This window comes from Anolis carolinensis, chromosome 3 (genome assembly GCF_035594765.1).
Source record: "Anolis carolinensis isolate JA03-04 chromosome 3, rAnoCar3.1.pri, whole genome shotgun sequence".
Lineage (NCBI taxonomy): Eukaryota > Metazoa > Chordata > Lepidosauria > Squamata > Dactyloidae > Anolis > Anolis carolinensis.
Window position 1 is genome coordinate 169466008 of NC_085843.1, and position 24552 is coordinate 169490559.

General features: G+C 39.8%; 1 long non-coding RNA gene across 1 annotated transcript in view; it reads right to left on the minus strand.

Annotated features, from left to right (window-relative positions):
• Positions 1-13361, minus strand: part of LOC134297654 (uncharacterized) — a 139784-nt gene extending 126423 nt beyond the window's left edge. Inside the window, exon 1 of the long non-coding RNA XR_010004475.1 lies at positions 12479-13361. This is a non-coding gene — a long non-coding RNA (uncharacterized LOC134297654). The remainder of the gene's footprint in view (positions 1-12478) is intronic.
• Between the last annotated feature and the right edge of the window lie 11191 nt (positions 13362-24552).

Sequence of the window (24552 nt, forward strand, 5' to 3'; positions counted from 1 at the left end):
CTTTCTAGCAAAGGTTCAATTCGTCTACACACACACCCTGTGGACTCCAGTCTAAATTCTTCCAATCATTAGATTTACATACTGCAATATTCCAAATTGGAGTCTATTTTCTTCACCTTCTGATATGCAAAAATAAAAGGTTAATGAATATTTGCCAGTAAGACAAGTGTATGACCTTTGGGATTATTTCTGCTCTTTTGATGAATCTTAGCAGAGAAATAATTTAAATGAATAGTCCAACCATCTCTACTCTACAGCTATACTTGAAGAAAAAGCACATTAATAGACTCATATAATTTTAAGAGAGCCAATATAGGAGATCAAAGTTTAAAGCCCTACTCAGATGTCAAAACTCATTAGGTGACCTTTAGCAAATCAAAGAAAGGCAATGGCAAGTCTCCCCTGAATTAATATTTCTAAGACAATCTTATAATAGAGTCACTAAAAGATGGGATTGGCTTGAAGGCATATAATACCAAATTTTAAAGGTTCACTCCTATATTAGTCCTATACTGCATTATGATTTGTTACTTTTCATCACTTTGCATAAAGAATTCTCTTCCTTTAGCAAACCTGTTTGAACTTTGCTTCATAACAGAGGCAAGAAATAAGGCTTGTTACTTTAGGCTTGAGTGAAACAATAACCATATCTTTATTCTGTTTCAAGAGTTCAAACACATACACAGGGCAACAGTATGTAACAGTCCTTTTAAATATGTAACATTCCTTCTTTAAATAGTCAAACTTTGGAGAGCACGACAGCCATTACATTCCTGACTAAAAATCTGGTCAGCTCCTTTTCCTCCAGAAGAGAAGACAAACTGAAACTGAAAACGTCAGTTGGACAAACCGTTGATCTGCCTCTGCCAAGCCAGAAGGCAGCAACCAATCAGAATGCTGGCTGGCATAGCCAAGCAGCTGTCGCCATAGCAACCCTTTCCAGTGAACTCATCTAATATGGAGTTTCTTATTTCATATTCTCTCACAAACTCAAGATAAGGTTATGAACACACTGGAAATGCTGGAGTCACTCAATGCGAAACTGGAAGAAAGACAAGAGAAGATTGAAATGAAAGAATTGGAGTTCCAAATAAGAATAAGAAATCTCTAGGAAGAACCAAAAGAAAATTTAAGACAAATAGTGACCCAAATTCTGGCCGACCTGATACAAGTACCAGATGAAGAGATGGACGACAATATCAATAGAGCCTTCAGAATTACCACTAAAATAAAGTAGCGAGGGACGTAATAGTCCAGTTTACAAGAAGAAAAACAAGAGAAGACATCCTAAGGTGCAATAGCAAAAAATACTATCCACTATAAAGGGAAGAAAATAGTGTTCCTGAAAGAATACCCAAAAAGTGTCATCCAAAAAAGAAGAAAATATCTATTTCTCACGGAAGGACTAAAAAAACAACAAATACGCTTCAGATGGGAGAGGAAAGAAGGGTTGATGACAACTTATAAACAAGAGAAATACTGGATTATGACTGAGGAGAAGGCCAAAGCATTCTATAAACAGATAATGAGAGAGAAAGAAAGAACTGAGCTCACAAATCACGACAGCGATCGGGAAAGAAAAAGAGCCAGAACCATCTCACCTGAAAAATCAAACAGCCTTACTGGTTACAACCACCGGACCTGACTGACGTAGAAGTAGTAGTTGGGGTTTAAGGACTAAACATGGAACTGAAATGTTACTTTAACAATACAATGGATTAAATTCCCCTATTAAAAGAAAAAGAATATTCAGCTAATTAAAAAAGAGTTATTTTGACATAGTGGCGTTTTAAGAAACTCACATCGCACGAAGACATATAGCATTATTAATGCAAATAAGCATAGGCAAAGAATTTGTCTCCTCATCAGCTGTGATGACTCATGGGCCTTGTAGTCCTGTTCCTAGTACTATTGTGGCAGACGAAGAGGAAAACATGGGGTTTTCGCCGGTTCAGCAAGAGCTGGAGTCTCTTCACCTGCAGGATGTTGATGTTTGTCCTCAAGAATTCAGCCAAACAGGCCTTGGGCAGAACTCTCCCCCGTTTCCCAGAAAAGAATCTTATTCCAGAGAAAGGGGAATCAGAGAAGCTCAACGGAGGAGTTTACGCATTGCTGCCAGAAATCAAGCTGATTAGGCTTGCTTCCCTTGGGAAATTCTAAGGAGTCACACATCTGGACAGAGTTGGGTTTCGCTTCTCGTTCTCTAGGGAAAGAGTTCTGTTGGCAGGAAAACGAGACCCAATATAGGTGGTTGGCGCGAGGAATTCTTTGCGGAGTCAATTGATCAGCTTCAGGAGAGAGATCGTGTGTGGACTTCGTACCCCAGTTCCTTGCTTCTCGGATCAAGTTTTCAAGCCTTGTCTAGCCTTGCAGTTTCACCACGGACCCTGCTCCACGCTCATGTTTTGCCTTTGTTTCCAGTTATGAATCTAGCCAAGAATCAAGTTTAATTCCAGCCTTGTTGTCAAGCTTCATTGAACTCTAGGACTCTGCTAATTCCCCACACTATTGCTTGGCAAAGTGTGTGTTTCGGTCAAGTGGATTAAAACTTTGAACTCTAATATCTTATATTGGACAATACATTTTTGGACTATATTTGACCTCTTTTGAAAGGTCTGCTTCTGAACTATATTCTTCACTTGTTTTTATTGCTTTTATATATTTCTTTAATAAAGATATTAGATAGAGATTGGCCTTTGCGTATGGTTATTGGTGCTCTGCTGCCAGGGTTCTGACATCAGCCGAAAAAAGAGGGGAGTTGTTTTGTATATAAACCCTGAATTAAAACCTGCATTAGCCTTTAAAGATGAGGATGGAAGAATGGTAGGATCCAGAGTGAAAACAGGGAATCAATTATTATTAATTTGTAATATATATGCCCTAAACAGCACCAAAAAAGCCTTCTTAAAAAAACAAAGAAAAAATAACAGCTCAAGAATTTGATGAATTAATAATTATGGGGGACTTCAATGGAGTCCTAGACCCAAAAATAGATAAAAGTGAAAACTCAAGGTTACAAAAGAAAACACAATCAGGCAAACTGCCAATAAGTTTTTTTTAATGCTCTTCAAGATTGGAATTTAAAGGATTCATGGAGATTGCACCACCAAAAAGAAAAAGATTATACCTTTTTCTTGAACAGGTTTAAATCATGGTCCAGAATAGACATGGTGTGGATGTCAACATCATTAATACCTAAAGTAGAAAAAATCAAAATACTTCCCAGAAATAATTCAGATCATTGTCCCGTAGAATTTGTAATAAATTAATAAAACACATAAATTATATAAATGGAGACTGAAGGGGTCCTTACTAAAATCAGAAGAAGACAAGAAAAATAAAGAAATTTTAAAGAAATACTTTGCCCACAATGATTTGATAGAAACACCAACCCAAATAATTTGGGACTCCAGTAAAGCGGTGATGCGTGGACATTTTATTCAGCAAAGCACTTTAAAAATAAGTTAAAATGCAGAAATGAATAAAATAAATGAAGAAATTAGAGAAGGTGAGAAAAAAATTAAAAGACGACCCCCCAAAAAATTACTACAAGCAGTAGAGATCATGAAAAACCAAAAGATTAATTTAGAAACAGAAAAAATGGCAAAACAATTAAGGTTCATAAAACAGCAGCATTTTCAAAATGCTAACAGACCAGGTAGGTGGTTAGCCTGGAGAATTAGAAAAAAAAACCAGGCTCAATATATAACAGAAATTGTGACAGAGGGAAAAACAAGGAATAGCAAATCAATTCAATATATTCTATAGTAAGTTATATACCAGAGACCAAATAAAAAAGAAGACATTTCTAAATATTTGGGCAATCAAAAACTGCAAAAATATCAGAACATCAAAGAGAAGTACTAAACAAAGAAATCTCTAAGCAAGAAATAAAAAGAGCAATTAAGAAAACCGATGGGAACAAAGCCCCAGGGCCGGATGGCGTAAATAGACTATATAATAAAATAATTACTGATTAAAGAATTAGATATGGGGTTCAAATTTAATAATGCAATAAATAAAATTTATGACAAACAAGAAGCAAAAATTAAAGTAAATACATTGGAATCCAAAAATTTTAAAATAACTAAAGGAACTAGACAGGGACGTCACGTCCACTTTCCCCCTTGTTCATCCTGGCAATGGAAATATTATTAAATAATATTAAAAGGTTTTTAAAAGGTGCTTTTAGGATGTTTTTAAGATGTTTTGTTAAAAATGTTTTAAAGATGTTTTTAAGATGTTTTTAAATTGTTGTTTTAGCTGGTTCTTGTGAGCCGCCCCGAGCCCTAGGGGAGTGGCGGCATATAAGTTTGAAAAATAAATAAATAAATAAATAAATAAAGGAGACCCACGCCTAAAAGGGACAAGATAAGAAAAGAAAATTACAAAATTAAAGCTTTTGTGGACGACTTGATTTGTGTAATAAAGGACCCAATAAAAACAATAGGATACTGGCTAGAGACTATTATAGAATTCGAAAAAGTATCAGGGTTAAAGATAAATATAGAGAAAACAATGATTCTAACCAAAAATATGATAAAGAAAAGACAAGACGAATTGATAGATGTATCAGGCATCCAAATAAGAAAAAAAATATCAAATATTTAGGTATAATATTAATGGCTAAAAATTCTCAACTGATAGAGACGAACTCTTGGATAAACGAGGTACTAGAAATTATGAATATGGACAAATTAACATATTTACTATCAAACGACCAGGGCAGACCACAAAAACAAACAAATTGGGAACCTGTTAAAAATTATCTAAAAGATAAGAAATTTAAAATTTGAGGGCATAATAGAAAGATATGGAGAAGAACAACTCCGGAATGAGAAAGAAGGCGATGCCTGTGACAATATAGATAGAAGAGTCAATGCGAGATGAACTGAACTTTATACACTTGCACCATGCAAATGGATGGAAGTCATTTTATTAATTTTGGGGGTTTTTTAATGTTGTTGTTGTTATCTTTTTTCTTCAACTTTTACATTGTTCGTTACCCCAATCTCCATCTCCACCCTACTTTTCCCCTCGCTCCCTTTACCCTCTCCTTTTTTTATCTTCCCCCATCCCACCCCCAGTCACAGGCCCTGCAAATGTTGTTTTTGTCCTGGTTTGTATCTCTGTTTTTGGTAAATGTTATTCACAAGATTGTCAAACAATAAAAGTTATTTGTAAAAAAAAAAAAAAAAAAGAAGGTGGACCTGAGCTGACACAACAACTCCACCGGCTCATTGAAATAGTGTGGGTGACCGAGAAAATCCCAGCAGACTTCAAGGATGCCACCATCATCACCTTTTTCAAAAAAGAGGATAGAACAGACTGCAGAAATTATCGAGGTATCCCCTTTCGAACCTCCACTGGGAAAATCCTTGCAAGAATCCTTGCAAACTAACTTCGACCTGTCTCAGAAGACACTCTCCCAGAATCCCAGAATGGCTTTCACCCCTCCAGAGGAACAGTGGACATGATCTTCACTGCATGACAGCTCCAAGAAAAATACAGGGAACAAAATCACCCCCTGTACATAGCTTTCATTGTCCTTGCAAAGGCATTTGACACAGTGAATCACAGTGCCCTCTGGACCATTCTCCAAAATAACAGATGCCCTGACAAATTTGTGTACATCCTGTGACTCCTCCATGATGATGTGATGGCAACAGTCTTGGGCAGTAATTGCTTCCAAAGTGATCTATTTAAGGTGGAATCAGGTGTCAAATATGGATGCGTTATTGCCCCAATCTTATTTTCTATCTTCATCACTATGATACTTCATCTCGTTGATAGAAAGCTTCCCACTGTCGTGGAAAGTATCTATTGGACAGATGACAAGCTATATAACCTCAGCAGACTGAAAGCCAAAACCAAGGTCACAACAACATCTGTTATAGAGCTCCAATAGGCCAATGATAATTTTGACTGTCACCATTCAGAAGAAGACCTATAAGCCACTCTGTAGAAGATACAAGAAGTTCAGCCTCTCATTGAACATTGAAAAAAACCAAAGTGTTCTTCCAGCAGTCACCAGTTAATCCCAAAGTGCTTGTTTATAAAGCTATTGTCCTCCCAACCCTGCTATATGCCTGTAAAATGTGGACCATCTACAGAAGTCACACCCAACTCCCGGAATGATTCCATCAGCATTTCCCCTGAAAAATCCTGCAAATTTCTTGGACAGGCAAACAAATGTCAGCGTGCTGGAAAAAGCAAAGACGACTAGTATTGAAACAATGCTCCTACACCATCAACTCCACTGGACTGGCCACATTGTTTGAATTGCCGATCATGGTCTTGCAAAGTAGTTACTATACTCCCAACTCAAGAACAGAAAACAGAATGTTGGTGGACAGAAAAAGAAATTTAAAGATGGACTTAAAGCTAACCTTAAAAACTGTGGCATAGACACCGAGAACTGGGAAGCCATGGTCATTGAGCACTCTAGCTGGAAGTCAGCTCTTCAAATTCCAGTGCTGTGGAATTTGAAGAGGCACAAATTGAGAGCAAAAGGGAGAAATGTGCCAAGAGGAAGGCACATCGAGTCAACCCTGACCAGGACCACCTTCCACCTGGAAACCAATGTCGTCACTGTGGAAGAACATGTGGGTCAAGAATAGGACTCTACATTCACCTTCTTACCCATTGCCAAGACATAACACTTGAAAAGCCAAGGGATCGTCTAAGTAAGTACTCTCCTGATATTGCGATATTACAATTCCACCATGCTGAGTGCTACTAGTGGAGGTTATATTCCAAAATATATGGAAACTGCCTGGCCAGGAAAGCTGCTGTACAAGTTCAAGCTGTGTTTAACACTACATGCAGTTTACTTTCAGTGGGCTTTAACATGGAAACTCACCCTCCCAGACTTTTCTGTGTTTTCTCTCAACATCAACTTCACTAATCTCAGCTACTTTCTGGGAATTGACTTCTTTACCTTTGATTTATATGCCTGAAAACTCATCCAATGAGTGGAAAACAGTTTTGTTAAGAATACATCCCAAAGCTACAAATTAGACTTGTGGGTTGGAAAGGGTAAATGTCTGATGTTAACAAAATTATGGTTGGTATTATTTACAAACCCCTACCATAAATGCAGTCACAATACTGTATAACGTTAATCTAAGACATTGTAAAACTATAGGAATTGAGGATAAAATTACAGACAGCTGGGATTCATGATGAGATGCAGTAAACCAACATAAACCATATCTACACTCTGAGAAAAACACAAATGCTAAACTCAGAGTTTGAATCGCCACACTGATGTGCTTTCAGATCAAAACCCTATCTGCCTTACAGCTGTAGGACTGAGAGGCAAGGACACCTGCTAGAAAGAAAAAAATGAGAGAAAAATAGCTTTGCTAGGCCAATTCCCCATTCCTGCTGTTTTTAAAAGAAAACATCAATAGAGGAAATTACTTGGGGAAAATTGATTTTTGTGAATTAGTAGGGATAACATTCGCAACAGCAAAATACACAAAACAATAACTGGCCTTTGAAGGTTCATTGAGCAGGGAAGCAAAAACCAACACATTTAAATAATTGCATTTGAAAAAACCTACTACAGCTATACTACGGAGGTCATGTTATATAATGTCAGGTAAAGCATAAACCATCCCCACTGCCAAAAACATGGCTCTTTCTGTTTCCAGTCTCTGGTGTGACATTGCATTTGCATTCCCTTCGTTTCCACTATAAGAGCAGAATTGAAGAAAAAGGTTAACTATTGAAAAGCTTTTACAAAATATATACAACAAAGGCTCACTCTGAGTAGGAATAGGAAGTATTAATTTTAATTTATTCCAGTGGTTTACTAACATGCTACTGGGACTATTAAAGTTAGTGAGCTAGCATGACTATACTAATTGCTAGTTTGCATATAATTCAAATTTCCTCTTAATCCCAGACATACTTTTATTCTGCCTTTCTTCCAGTATTTCTCTAATGTCCAACCATTTTATTGTCCTCTCTTTCCTCTATTAGATTATGTATGCACAAGTAATTTATAAATAAAGCTACCTCATATGTTTCATAAAAATGTTTGCTTCTTTTCCTACTACATTCTGTGTATGGCATGTGTGGGAATGGGACTGGTAGTTGTTCAGCTTCTGCCTTGCTGATTTCATCACTCTTTTCATGGGTTCTCAACAGGAATCCTTGGTTCTGTTTGCAGCTGCCACCAGTGATAAATTGCAGTTTGGAACATCTCTTGTCCTGCCCTACACAACACAAATTGTGTATATTTGTTGCACCCTTATTCACATCCAACTTCTAGCTTCCATATACTAGATTCAAGACCGTACTTACATCCCCTACTCACTTTTTATTAGACCTTATTGATGTGATTCTTGAGAAAAACTACTTTAAGTTTGATCAACGCTTTTACTTTCAGATTCAGGGTGTGGGCTATGGGGAGTGCAGCCGCTCCATACATCACCAATCTATTTATGAATCATTTAGAGGTTAAATTTAGTTTGAACCATACACAAAATCCTGTTTTTGATCATGTGATGAAATACTGCAGATATATAGATGATGTTTTTATCATAATGCAAGATTATCAAACAGCACAGGAACTTCTGACATGGGCCAACACTATTCATCCCCATATCAAATTCACTGGCAATATCAATTCCAACAGTTTAGCGTATTTGGATGTAAAGTTATTAAAGATAACAATAAACTGATAGTCAACAATTACTGAAAACCCTCCAACAGAAATGCATTTTTACGTTATAGCAGTTACCATAGTTTACCTCTAAAAAACAACTTACCATATGCACAGATGTTAAGAATCAAGCATAACTGCATCCTGCCACAAGACTTTGAATATAATTTGGAAATATTGAAAAATCAATTTAGAAATAAAGGGTCTCCAGAACATTTGATTCATAAGGCTAGTGTCAAAGTAAGTAGAGACTGAAGAACCACTATATTAGAAGACAAGATCAGATCTAGAGACAACAGAGTAGTGTGGCCTCTTACATTGACCAACCTATATAAACATTTAATAAAAACAGTGAGAAAATACTGGAATTTGGTAAGTGACATACCAGGTTGTGAACATCCCCCTCTTATCGCCCACAGGAGAACACAAAACATCAGACATTTTGATTCATTCAGATTTAGATTCCAAACAATACATTACTAAATTCAACTTGATAGGTAATTTTGCTTGTCACCATTGCTCCATGTGCCCACAATTTGTATAGGCAAAGTTTTTTAAGAATCATCACATTAAATTTCAAAATAAAATAAACCATTTTGCTACTTGCTCCACTGAGGGGGTAATTTATACCATCACGTGTCTCTGCTCACTAATGTACATAGGCCAAATGAGCAGTCAAAGTCTGTATTATAGAACACAAAAGTAAGATCAGTAAACACTCTACTGATTCGATTTTCTATAAGCATTTTGAAGATTTAAAACACAATCCTGAATCACTCAGGATCCAGATTCTAGAAGTTGTTGCACCTTCCAAGGGCATAGATTTCCAGGTGAAGCTCCTACACAGGGCCGGCCCAACACGGAGGCCACGTGAGGCGGCCGCCTCGGGCGCAGGGCCCGGGGGGCGCCGTCAGGCTTCCCCCCTCCCAGCGGGGACCATGAGCTCGCTCGCCGGCGAACAGGAAGGCCTGTTCGGTGATGAGCGAGCTCTCATGGCCGGCTGGGATGGCCCTGGATGGCCGGCCTGTGCGCCCTGGCCCCGCCTCTCACGTTGTGTGAGAGGCGGGGTCGGGGTGAGCTGCGTGGGAGGCGGGGCCAGGGTTGGCCGTGCCTCCCACGCAGCTCAGCCTTGCCCGTCTGGCCTTTTCCAGATCGCGGCCTGCAGGGACCTTCGGTGCAGTCGGCCCGCCTGGAAAAGGCCAGACGGGCGAGGCTGAGCTGCGTGGGAGGCAGGGCCAACCCTGGCCCCGCCTCCCACGCAGCTCACCCCGACCCCGCCTCTCACGCAACGTGAGAGGCGGGGCCGGGGCGCACAGGCCGGGAGGCAGGGCTCCGCCCAGACGGGGCCTTGCCTCCCGCCCCGCGCGGCCTGGGCTTTTCCAGGCAGGCAGACTGCACCGGAGGTCCCTGCAGGCCGCGATCGCGGCCTGCAGGGACCTTCGGTGCAGTCTGCCTGCCTGGAAAAGCCCAGGCCGCGCGGGGCGGGAGGCAAGGCCCCGTCTGGGCGGAGCCCTGCCTCCCGGCCTGTGCGCCCCGGCCCCGCCTCTCACGTTGCGTGAGAGGCGGGGTCGGGGTGAGCTGCGTGGGAGGCGGGGCCAGGGTTGGCCCTGCCTCCCACGCAGCTCAGCCTCGCCCGTCTGGCCTTTTCCAGGCGGGCCGACTGCACCGAAGGTCCCTGCAGGCCGCGATCGCGGCCTGCAGGGACCTCCGGTGCAGTCGGCCTGCCTGGAAAAGCCCAGGCCGTGCGGGGCGGGAGGCAAGGCCCCATCTGGGCGGAGCCCTGCCTCCCGGCCTGTGCGCCCCGGCCCCGCCTCTCACGTTGCGTGAGAGGCGGGGTCGGGGTGAGCTGCGTGGGAGGCGGGGCCAGGGTTGGCCCTGCCTCCCACGCAGCTCAGCCTCGCCCGTCTGGCCTTTTCCAGGCGGGCCGACTGCACCGAAGGTCCCTGCAGGCCGCGATCGCGGCCTGCAGGGACCTCCAGTGCAGTCGGCCTGCCTGGAAAAGCCCAGGCCGCGCGGGGCGGGAGGCAAGGCCCCGTCTGGGCGGAGCCCTGCCTCCCGGCCTGTGCGCCCCGGCCCCGCCTCTCACGCTGGGTGAGAGGCAGGGTCGGGGTGAGCTGCGCGGGAGGCGGGGCCAGCCCTGGCCCCGCCTCCCGCGCTGCTCGCCGTGACCCCGCCTCCCACGCTACGTGAGAGGCGGGGCCAGGGAGCAGGAGGCGGGGCCCGCCGGCGCCGCGGTAGGCGTGGCCATGTGCCTCCCGCGGCACATGGCCACGCCTCCCGCGGCACCTGTGGGGGGGGCGCAATTTCCCCCCTCGCTTTATATATAAATTTATCTCCGGCCGGCCCTGCTCCTACAGCATGAATCTTTTTGGATTTTCACACTCCAAATGGAACATCCAAAGGGGTTGAACAATACCAACTGTTTCTTGTAAAAATTGAAAGTCTTCCTTTAAATGTGATTCAGGAGTAACAGCAACTACATCACTTTACAACCACCTGAGCAATGTTCTTCCCATATTAACAGTGAGATTAGTTACTCAGCTTCATACTCGCATTGGAATCAAACTGCTTGCAGAGTATGCATGTTAAAACATAGATTTTTCTGTGAGTATAACTTTTACATTATCTTTGTTATGTATCTTGTATGTCTCCTGTAACTATGTGTATTGTAAATAACCTGTAGCCACAATATATGTTCCCTATAGGATCCATATTAAAAAAAAACTCAGAAAAACAACTTAAAGAATAGACTGCAATCCACCTGATGAAGACTCTTTTGAGTTGAAACTGGTTGTGGTTTTGGAGTCTACTATCCATAGTAAAGAAATCAGAACAATTGTTATATATAAGAAGAGGAGTCAATTTGTGTATTTGGAACAATTAAAGAACTAAAGAACAATTTTTGTTCATGAGAAGAGGAGTGAATTCATCTTTCAAGAGAAAAATATTATTTTTACTGTGAATGTAACAGTCCTTTGTTTGATTGTATAGCAGTACTTTTGTATCTGTATTCATATTGATGCATTGAACTAAATATAGGTTTAATGACATCTAAAGCAATTTCTGTATTACTGTAACAGTGGATACTTGTTGTTGTAGTTCCAAGGAACCCATTTTCTTTTATGATAGCTTCCATATAGTAACAGTGTATTGACCATATGCTTAGATCTCTCTAATTCAAGAGAAGGGGATCATGACCTCTTAATTTTTTCCAGATTGCGTTCAGGAGCCCATCTTCCAACCATGTAGGTAGCAATAAAAACAATTATTCTTAACATTTAAATCAACAAAATTAATGTTTGCTTTTTAGATTTTAAAATATATATATATTTCCAAGCCATGGGTGGAAGGCTAACTGTACTTTTTAAAATGGCAAAGAAAAAACTGACAGTTTTTAAAAGAAAGGAAGTATTGACTGCGAGCTAAAAACTTTATTACTTTAAAAATACTTTCAAACTTTGGGTTTAGATCATTCTTTGAGAGGGAAAAAATTGTGAACTCAACACCTATGTGGTCTGCCTTCTCAAATATGTTGTCTGGCTGATAAAGAGAAAGAGTGCCCACGTTGATTTTCCACCATACAAAACCTTTGGCTGAATTTTGCCACTAAATGTTGCTCATTGTTTTATGTTGCCCTTCTTTTGAAAATGTCCCCCTCCTTCCAAGCAGTCTACTCCAGATCTGCTTCAAACTTTGCTGCATTGGACTCTGCAGGGTTTGACCTCACAGTAGAAGTGCACACATTTTACCAAGTTATTCTAGACACCAGGAAAAAGAATGTTCCCAAGGAACAAGGGTACTTACTCATTGTACTGATAAAATCCATGCAGACTAAAACTCCTTTGGGATACTTGTGAATGCTACACCGATATATGTATCTTTAGAGTAATTCAGGAAGAATGATCCAAATCTTCACTCTGCTGCAAGCAGCTAGCGAGCTTCCTAGCACAGTTCCAGGTTCTCTTCCACTTATCAGAGGTGAGGTGTTTACCAAGATTTTTTTTCTGCCCTTGAGCAACCAATGAATGCAGAGCAGCTGCCCCTCATGTGTGGAGTTTACTCAGATAGGTCCTTGTAGATAATCAGTAACAAGCTGGAGAGGGCAGCTGTAAAGAGTTCACTCAATTTTGCTCCATGTTCCTAAAAGTCAGAGAATGTTTCAGAGCTTACTTGAAACTCTGAAGCAGTCCCACAATTAGGGACTGGTGAATAACATAGTGGAGAGAAAAGGGAGTGGCACTTACCTTATGCAATAAAGAATATAGTCATTAGTTAAAGCCAGGGGCCCTCAAACTTTTTAAGCAAAGGGCCGGTCTACAATCCTTCAGACTGTTGAGGGGCCGAATTATCATTTGAAAAAAAAAAATATGAACCAATTCCTATGCACACTGCACATGTCTTATTTGTAGTGCAAAACAACAACAACAACGAGAGAACAATACAATATTTAAAAATGAAAACAATCTTAACCAACATAAACCTATCAGGATTTCAATGGAAAGTATGGGCCTGCTACTGGCCAATGAGATAGTCAAGTTAATTCGGATTGTTGTTTGTTGTTGTTGTGTGCCTTCAAGTCATTTCAGAATTTGGGTGAGCCTAAGTCTAAAATTAATTATTTATTTACTTACTACATTTATTTACTACATTTATATCCCACCCTTCTTACCCCGAAGGGGACTCAGAGCAGCTGTAATATATTATATTATTAGCATAGCACAATATTAGCATTATATATTACTATATTGAACTATACCACTATACTGTAATACTATATGTAATATATAACATATAATTAATATTATTATATGGTAGTATTATTATTAGTATTATATTGTATAACATTATAATATTTTTATCAATATTATATGTATATACAATATATTATATTATTAAAACTGATATAAATATGTACTATAAAACTGAGGGTGGGGGCCAGGTAAATGACCTTGGAGGGCCGCATCCGGCCCCCGGGCCTTAGTTTGGGGACCCCTGGTTAAAGCCATTAGAAATAATATGACAGATTTAGTTGTGTCACATCTCTTTTTTCGATAGAGTTACAAGTTGGGTCGTTCCAGGAATGCTGTGGATGTAACCTACCGAGATTTCAGTAAGGCCTTCGACAAAGTCCCCCACGACCTTCTGGCAAACAAACTAGTAAAATGTGGGCTAGACAAAACTACGGTTAGGTGGATCTGTAATTGGCTAAGGGTGCTAACCCAAAGGGTGCTCACCAATGCGTCTTCTTCATCTTGGAAAGACGTCACGAGTCGAGTGCCGCAGTGTTCTGTCCTGGGCCCGGTTTTGTTCAATATCTTTATTAACAACTTAGATGAAGGGTTAGAAGGCATGATCATCAAGTTTGCAGATGACACCAAATTGGGAGGGATAGCTCACACTCCAGAAGACAGGAGCAGAATTCAAAATGATCTTGACAGATTAGAGAGATGGGCTGAAAATAACAAAATGAAGTTCAACAGGGACAAATGCAAGATAATTCACTTCAGCAGAAAAAATGGAATGCAAAGATACAGAATGGGGGACGCCTGGCTCGACAGCAGTACATGTGAAAAAGATCTTGGAGTCTTCGTGGACAACAAGTTAAACATGAGCCTGCAATGTGATGCAGCTGCAAAAAAAGCCAATGGGATTCTGGCCTGCATCAATAGGGGTATAGCATCTAGATCCAGGGAAGTCATGCTCCCCCTCTATTCTGCCTTGGTCAGACCACACCTGGAATACTGTGTCCAATTCTGGGCACCTCAATTAAAGGGAGATGTTGACAAGCTGGAAAGTGTACAGAGGAGGGCAACTAAAATGATCAAAGGTCTGGAGAACAAGCCCTATGAGGAGCGGCTTAAAGAACTGGGCATGTTTAGCCTGCAGAAGAGAAGGCTGAGAGGAGACATGATAGCCATGTACAAATATGTGAGGGGAAGTCATAGGGAGGAGGGAGCAAGATTGTTTTCTGCTACCCTGCAGACTATGCGGAACAAAGGCTTCAAACTACAGGAAAGGAAAATCCACCTGAACATTAGGAAGAAATTCCTGACTGTGAGAGCTGTTCGGCAGTGGAACTCTCTGCCCCGGACTGTGGTGGAGGCTCCTTCTTTGGAGGCTTTTAAGCAGAGGCTGGATGGCCATCTGTCGGGGGTGTTTTGAACATGATTTCCTGCTTCTTGGCAGGGGGTTGGACTGGATGGCCCATGAGGTCTCTTCCAACTCTACTATTCTATGATTCTATGATTCTATGACATCCATAGAAATCTATGTTGGGTTTTGTGTGTGGACTCTAACCACAGTCTCTCCTTTTCTATGTATTTATTTCTTGGGCTGTTTTCATTAGTGGTTTCATGTCACTTGAGTTACAGGTTTTAGTTAAAATCTCCAAAAAAAAAAATCTAAAGTGCTGATTCCTATCTTAAAATATGTTAAATATCTTGGATAGCTCTTTAAAACTTTAAATTAAATCCCAAGTGAATTTGCCACCCCACTGACTTGACAGTTACCAAATGTCAGCCACCTATAGTATAGTAGGAGCCAATTCAGTGATGTAAGCTTTCAAATCCTAAAGATTCCTGAACACGTGTGATGTGGAAGGCTTTCATGGCCAGAGTTACTGAGTTGTTGTGAGTCTTCCAGGATATATGGCCATGTTCCAGAAGCATTCTCCCCTGACGTTTCACTCACATTATGGCAGGCATCCTCAGAGGTTAAGGCGTCAGTTGAAAACTGACAGACCCCTCAACCTCTGAAGATACTTGCCATAGATGTGGGCGTTGCAACGTCAGGAGATAATCCTTTTAGAACATGGCTATATGGCCCGGAAGACTCACAACAACCCATTCCTGAACAGATTTGTCAGCCATTCAAGTCATATCTAGCCCATTTTGCAAATAAATTTACCCATATCTGTATTAATATACAATCTTTACAAAGTGCCCCCTTAACACTATTAAGAATCTAAAATCATTTAGCTGCATCAGGACAATAGTCAGACTTATAGTTTCAAATGTGAAAACCAGGTATTCTCACAATTTGGTTATGAAAATAGTTATTATCCCCCCCCCTCCCTTTCTGACTTTTCTTGTAAGAGTCAAGTGGTTAGGGCAATGATATCTTCTAAATCACATCTGCAGAAAATGTAGTCAATGGTGTGGTGTCTGAAATTCCACACATTTATTTATTTGCCCTATTTATATCTCTGGTGGCACAGTGTGTTAAAGCGCTGAGCTGCTGAACTTGCAGACCGAAAGGTCCCAGGTTCAAATCCTGAAGCGGAATGAGAGCCCGCTGTTAGCCCCAGCTTCTGCCAACCTAGCAGTTCGAAAACATGCAAATGTGAGTAGATGAATAGGTACCGCTCCGGCGGGAAGGTAATGGCGCTCCATGCAGTCATGCCGGCCACATGACCTTGGAGGTGTCTATGGACAATGCCGACTCTTGGGCTTAGAAATGGGGATGAGCACCAAACCCCCAGAGTCTGTCACGACTGGACTTAACGTCAGGGGAAACCTTTACGTTTACCTTATACCTCAGCTTTCTCTACTCCGAAGGGGACTCAAGGTGGCTTATATAGAGGCAATTATTCAATGCCTTAAAAACATATACAATAAAGAAACTGAAATTAAATTAGATTAAAATCAAACATATTAAACATTTAAAACATTACATAAGTTGTCCAGGTCCTCCTAACTTGAAAATAGAGGACATTTTGCCCCCAAACTGCTTACAAATACAGTTCATTGCTTCCCCAATCCCCAGAGCTCATCTCACAAATTAGCTGTATATCAGATAAAATACCAGCCAGAAGCAATGTTCATCCCACCATTCTGTTAGCAAATGACTCAATCAAAAGTTTTAGGAAATTATTTTCTAATAGAGGCTTGGGTCTAATCTATAATGGAAATAATGCAGTATTCAACAATTTTTTTTAAATAGTCACAGATCAGTTTTTCCAGATGTTAGGAAACCCCAAGAAGAAGACTCCTTCACATTCTTGACTTGTTCTGTGTGCAAATATGTTTTTTTGTGCAAAAAAGGTTTCATGTACAAAAATACTTTATGTGTAAAAATGCTGTTTTCTATTCAATATTCCACACACGAGTCCTGAACTGAGCATAATTCTGGAAAGTGGTAGTTTTGTTGACTTTTTCATTTTGATGACAACACTGAAAATATTATTTATTATTACCTACAAAAATTAAATATACAAAGATTTAATTCTAACCTTCATCCTTGGGTATATCTTTAGGTTAGGATTAGAAGCACAGCATAGCATTATTATTGCTTTCTGCATGTTAAGAGTTTTTTAAAATGAAAAATAATAATTTTATTCAATTGTGAGGGGCTGTTACTATTAGTCATAACTATGGTAACCAATTATTGTTTCTACACTTTTGAAAGTTTTTGTGATTTTCTGCCTTTACATAATTGTACCCATTCCAAACAATGAAAGAGAAACAGCAGTCTTCAATTTTTTCTTTATTAAAAATTAATTATAGGTAACAATGCTGCAGTCAACACTGCCATCATTATCACTTCTCTCTGCCAAATAGGATCTTCTGATACAATTTTATAGTCCCACATCTCAATATACTGTAAAAGAAAAATGAGGTAACATTTCCAGTAACCCAAATTAAATTTATTTATTCACATTGTCATCCCTCTGTTCCTTATAAGAACCTAGACAAACCAAAGTACAATAGAGAAATACAATTAAAATCTTCATTCTAATTATGAGATTTATACTGTAGTAGAGGAAAGTACAACCATAAGTAAGGATCAGCAATTGCAAAAGTGATGCATTTTCTAATGCCCTAAAAGTTTGCAAAAATATATGGATTTTCAACTGATGCTTGAAAAGTGGCACCTGGACTTCACTGTTTAGGATAACACAACAGAGATGGATGTGGTTCCATTTAGTTATCTTATAAACCACTCTGACAAACAGAACCATCCCCAAATGATCCTAAAGTCTGGGCTGATTATAGTATTAGGGAAAGCAATTCCTCAAAAGCTTGGATTGTGAGACATTTAGTGTTTTGTGTAATATTGCTAATATCTTGAACTAGGTCTTGTAGCTCACTGCACAAATTCCAAAACTGGGTTGTCCTGAATTCAGGAGGCCCCCCAAAAAATCGATCGGGACTCCCCATCAAAATCTGGGACACCAAAAAAGATCACAATTTACCCAGATTGGACAAGCCTACTGCCTAGGGCAATAATGGGCAACCTTTTGCATTTGGTGTGTCAAAATTCAACAAAAATCCTAGCATGACTTAGGTGGTGTGTCACTTTGAGAAAAAAACAATAATTTCACAATATATATAGTTTAAATAACAAAAATATATAATTGTAATATATAACTGTATTTAATAAATCAAAAACTATTTACTACAATTATTTCCATGTACAACAATCTATGGTACCTTTTGCAGTTTCCACGCTGATTTCTCTCTATTGTAGTTTCAGTGTAGTCATGAATAATGAATAATATAAAAATATAATAGTAATAATATAATACAATAATAATAGAATAATAGAATTATATATATATATATATATATATATATATATATATATATATATAGTGCATAATTCCCATGAAGTAAACAACAAAACCACTGGACTAAATCACACCAAATTTGGCCACAAGAGACATTAGTCATCCAATCAATCTGCATACGGCAGCATGTCAGCAAAAATGGCTAGGCGTGCTGACACACGTGTCATAGGTTGGCCATCACTGGCCTAGGGTAAGAATTGGGTTTCCATGTGGACCAAAACATTCAGGCTCTTTCAGCACTGGCAAGACTGATTCTGGATGGTGGAAGTTGGAGTGTAGCAACCTCTGAACCCTCATGGCCGGGATCACAGGGTTGTTGTATGTTTTCTGGGCTGTATGGCCATGTTCTAGAAGTATTCTCTCCTGATGTTTCGCCCACATCTATGGCAGGCATCCTCACAACCTCTGAGGATGCCTGCCATAGACGTGGGCGAAACATCAGGAGATAATACTTCTAGAACATGGCCATACAGCCTGGAAAACATACAACAATCTGAAGGATCGTTTTTTTGAGAAAGTGTGACTTGCTCAAAGTCTTCCAGTGGGATTTCATATCTGAGCAGGGACCATAATGGTTTTCCATGATGGTAGAGATGAAGGTAAAGATGTTGTTGCTCCTCCTGCTGCTGCTAATATAGAGATTATTTTCTTGAAATGATTTTCAGCTGCTTTTTTGTGGTGGTGATTATGACTGCTGCTACTTTGCCATTTGGGAAAGGAAAAGATAATGGATGAAGAATTCTGAAACAACTGCACCGATTCTGAAGCAACTGCATTGGCTACCAATAGAACATCGGATCTCTTACAAGATACTGGTCCTGACATTTAAAGCTCGAAATAGCCAAGGACCATTATATCTTAGGGACCGCCTCATTTCTTTTTCCCATCAGTGGTCACCTCGATCCTCCCAGGAAAATCTCTTATACGTACCGGGCCCTAGGGAGGTACGCCTGGAAGCCACAAGGCATAGAGCCTTTTCAATCTATGCTCCAATTCTGTGGAACTCATTGCCTCCATATGTTAGAGCAATGTCGGAGTTGCCACCTTTTGGAAAAGCACTCAAGACTTGGCTGTTTGGTTGTGCATTTAAGTAAATCAGATCTAATTTGCCAAATAGTCACTGTTGAATGTTTTTAGGTTGAATGTTTTTATGTTGAATGTTTTTATGATGAATGTTTTATATTGTGGAATGATATTTTAAATTGTAAGTTGCTCGGAGCACTCTGGTGGAGAGCGACTAATTAAGAAACAAAGTGAAGTGAAGAAGTGAAGAATTAGATACATGGGACTAGGCCAAGCCTGCCCATAGAACAAGCATTTAAGGAGAGGAACTGTGAAAGAACCTTTCTAGAATTACATCTATATTTGTTGTAAGTGATAAACATTTGCACAAATTCCTTTATGTATAGTAGAAGTACAATGTTCTTCTACTTAAAATACTTTGTAAGAAACAACACTCCTTAAAATTCATACTTGCCAAACTGAGTAGACTAAGATTACAAAGGCAATCCATCACTGAACAGAGCCTATAAAGCAAGCTCAGTTGCCAAAAGTACTGCAGTCGACCCTTAAGCTGACATTTAAGAATCACTAACTCCCAAATGCCACATCAGCAATCAAGGGAGGCACAGTGGTTAAAAGAAACATAATTAGCACAGCATGCTCCATTTAAAACCAATAGTGCTGTTCTCAGGTTTACTAAATGCCAAGCAGAAATGGGGAATATGTGGCATTCTTTTTTAAAAAACATAGTGCGATCTGAACAATACTTTAGAAAGGCAACAAGCAGAAGGCGTTAATGCTTTTTCGATACGTACTGCAGGTCATAATAATAAAAGCTGAACAGGTGGTAGCAATCAATGCCAGCATTTCATTTGCTGACCATTACATTTGTGGCTGTGTCATCTATTTTCTCTCTCCTTCAATTTTTGTTAAAAGGATTTCCAATTAAATAATATAATGGCAATGTATTACGGGTTGAAATGCCAGGTAGAAGTTGTGATTCTTGATAGGTGGGGGAAAAAATGTTATGTAAGCTGGGCAGCAGCAGCATGGGAAATTGGGATGAGTAGTCGAAGTAAGGGGTACTTGAAAAATTCAATATTTGAGAGTTCAAACTATGAGATCTCATAGTTCAAGCCTGTCTTATCAATAGGGATGGAAACATGCCAAAATGGTTGAAAAGAATGTGTTTCTTGAGTATAAAAAATACAGTAGAGTCTCATTTATCCAACACTCACTTATCCAAAGCATTTTTCTACTCAATGTTTTCAATGCATTGTGATATTTTGGTGCTAAATTCGTAAATACAGTAATTACTACATAGCATTAATGTGTAATGAACTACTTTTTCTGTCAAATTTGTTGTATAACATGATGTTTTGGTGCTTAATTTGTAAAATCATAACCTATTTTGATGTTTAATAGGCTTTTTCTTAATCTCTCCTTATTAGCCAACATATTCGCTTATCCAACATTCTGCCGGCCTGTTTATGTTGGATAAGTGAGACTCTACTGTAATGACAAGGAGAAATATGGTTTGACAAGATTCTATTCAGGAAAAAATTCACCAAAGAATGGCTTTTGAGTAAATTTCAGGCATGCATGGTTTTTTGCACAGAAAACAATTACTGCAAATGTTTATCAAAAGTGCCAGTCAAGTCAAAATGCTGCAGTACACGTATCTGAAACTCAGGAGCATGAAAAGTAACTGGAGGCCAATTTTTCTGACTCAGATTTTGTCACAGGCCAAACATAAGATTAAAGTAAAAAAAAACAAACGATGATTTAAAAGCATTAATAGAAGATGGACAAAACAAACATTAGCTTCCCAATACCATCATACACACACACACACACACACACACACACACACACACACACACACACGGGTTGAATGAAAAGTAATGCCTCCACCTTCGTAACTCCTCAACAGATGACAACACTGATATGCGGCAGGTACTGGCTTGTTCAATAGACTCTCCTCTACTGTTCCATTTGGAGGGAAGCCTTAGCATTGAACGGTTGTGTTGTTAAAGTGCGAAGAATGGAACCCTGCGCAGACGGTCGGTCAATGCGACTTATGCAAAGTGCAGTCACTTAGGTGCCACCCCAAAGGAGATTCATCAGAGAATGCAAGCTGTTTATGGTGATTGTGTTGATGTGAGTATTGTGCATTGTTGGGTGAGTAAGTTCAAAGATGTTGAGGTGGGAACATCTGACTTGCATGATAAAGAGTCGAACGTCCTGTGACAGCAACCCCCGAGTTTCACAAGCAAAAGGTTGACAAATTGATTCAGGATGATCTTCGTATCACTCAGAAATTTCAAGCATAATTGGCATTTCACAGGAATGTGTGGGTCACATTATTGCTTTGCTTGGCTATCAGAAGAACTGTGCACGATGGGTACCCAGGATGCTGACGTAATGAAAACACACAGACTTGAAATTTGGCAGGAACTCCTCTTGCGTTACGATAATGAAGGTGACGCTTTTCTCCTTTGGGGTGACACCTTCTGTTGTCAAGAATGCAATGACTGCATTTTGCTTAAGTTGCATTGACTGACCGTCTGCACAGGTTCCATACTTTGCACTTTAACAACACAGCCATTCAATGCTAAGGCTTCCTGCCAAATGGAACTGAACAAGTCAGTACCTGCCACATACCAGTACTGCCTTCTGTTGAGGAGTTACAAAGGTGAAGGCATTACTTTTCATTCAACCCTCGTGTGTGTGTGTGTGTGTGTGTGTGTGTGTGTGTGTGTGTGTGTGTGTGTGTCTGTCTGTCTGTCTGTCTGTCTGTCTGTCTGTCTATCTATCTATCTATCTATCTATCTATCTATCTATCTATCTATACACACACACACACTTCTGTTTTGGGATGCATGACCACAAATATATTTTGGGGAATTTTATGCAACTGATGTGCTGAACTTTCCCCATTGCTGCTCTAGAGAACTGCTGCTAGTAGGTGCTCTAGAGAACTGCTGCTAGTAGCTCTCAGGTGCTAAAACTGAGAGATGAGGATCAATGGTCCAGTGGAAGATAGATATACATGCAAGTCAGTTTCATGTATTTGCCAAATGTGTGAATTGCAGAGGGAGAGAGACTGACTAATAGCTGATAACCCATAACTTAATTCTTCCCAGAATTGTTGATATGTATGCACCATTCATTGCATATTAATGAATAGACAAAGGCATTTTGAAATACATGAATGGTTATTTTTACAAATTTAGAACTCCATCTGACTCTGGTAATGGATTCAGGGGGTTTTTGACATTAAAAACGATAACAATGAATGAACTATGTTTCATTCATGAATAACAATGAATAAACTATATTTTGACAGATGGGTGACATTTTTGAATCTTTCAAAACATTATGTTTTAACACAAGCATTCTAAGGATGCACTTCTAACTGGGAATGTGAGCCTTCCCACCCACCTCCCTGTCCCTCAGAAACCTTACTATTCTTATGAGAATGCTTTTGCAACTTGTTTTCTTTAGGTTCGGCTTTAAGCAAATCTCTGTGATCATTTGTCTCCCAATTTCCCATAAGAAAAATCACTTGTCTTAACTGAGCTTTACATTTCCAACGAAAGTTCTCAGATCTTTCACACAAGAAAGATTTTTAAAGATTTCTTTGAAATATCACATATCACAAAATTAGGTGGCAAGCGTATTTCTTTTTTAATTCAAATGTGGTTTTTGAAACAAAAATTAAAGTGAAGGTGAAAATAACTATCATATTAATAGTATGATAAAGATTGTTCATATATAATTACTTTTTAAAAAGAAGACAATAAATTACCCTGCACAAGTAAACCTATAATATTTACTTCAGAGTGAAGCCCAATTAAACAAATGAATTATTTATAAATAGACATATGTAGTTTTTTTTGTAATACATAAAAGTTTATGTTACCTGTAAAGCAAGTATGTGCAAAACACCATTCATAGACCACATCTTGCTGTCAAGGCCATTTTGATATATCCGAATATTTCCAGTGATCCTCCCCTAACACCCCAGCCACTCAAAGTTTAATCCTCAGACCAATTGCCTGATCCCAATGCAGAGGTGTGTATCATCTTGTACCCAAATTCCATTAAAGTCTTCTACCATTTTTTGTTTTCTCATGCTTAATCTAATATTAACATTGACGTAACCACGTAATTACTTTGTTTTTTCTTCAGTAATAGGAACTGATGTTAAGCTTCATTTCATAGCCTAATGTTGTTGCTGCTGCTAGTATATACCATATTTTGTCATACTCCTCCAAATAAATTTCCTTGAATAACAGAATAAGAATAATATCAAATTTGACAAGTTTTGACAATCCCATCATGAATTTTATTTCTAAAGCTATAACTATGGTGCAAGAATAATAACAGCCTTCTAGAACCTGTTTCAATATCTCTTTCATGCAGTAACTACAGTTCTCATAGAATCATAGAATAGTAGAGTTGGAAGAGACCTCATGGGCCATCTAGTCCAACCCCCCACTAAGAAGCAGGAAATCACATTCAAAGCACCCCCGACATATGGCCATCCAGCCTCTGCTTAAAAGCCTCCAAAGAAGGAGCCTCCACCACAGTCCGAGGGAGAGAGTTTCACTCCCGAACAGTTCTCACAGTGAGGAAGTTCTTCCTGATGTTCAAGTGGAATCTCCTTTCCTGTAGTTTGAAGCCATTGTTCTGCGTCCTAGTCTCCAGGGCAGCAGAAAAAAAGCTTGCTCCCTCTTCCCTATGACTTCCCCTCACATATTTATACATAGCTATCATGTCTCCTCCCAGCCTTCTCTTTTGCAGGCTAAACATGCCCAGCTCTTTAAGCCGCTCCTCATAGGGCTTGTTCTCCAGACCCTTAATCATTTTAGTTGCCCTCCTCTGGACGCTTTCCAGCTTGTCAACATCTCCCTTCAACTGTGGTGCCCAAAATTGGACACAGTATTCCAGGTGTGGTCTGACCAAGGCAGAGTAGAGGGGGAACATGACTTCCCTGGATCTAGATGCTATACCCCTATTTATGCAGGCCAGAATCCCGTTGGCTTTTTTAGCTGCCGCATCACATGTAGGCTCATGTTTAACTTGTTATCCACGAGGACTTCAAGGTCTTTTTCACATGTACTGCTGTCAAGCCAGGCGTCCTCCATTCTGTATCTTTGCATTCCATTTTTTCTGCCGAAGTGAAGTATCTTGCATTTGTCCCTGTTGAACTTCATTTTGTTATTTTCTCTCTAGTCTGTCAAGATCGTTTTGAATTCTGCTCATGTCTTCTGGAGTGTTGGCTATCCCTCCCAGTTTGGTG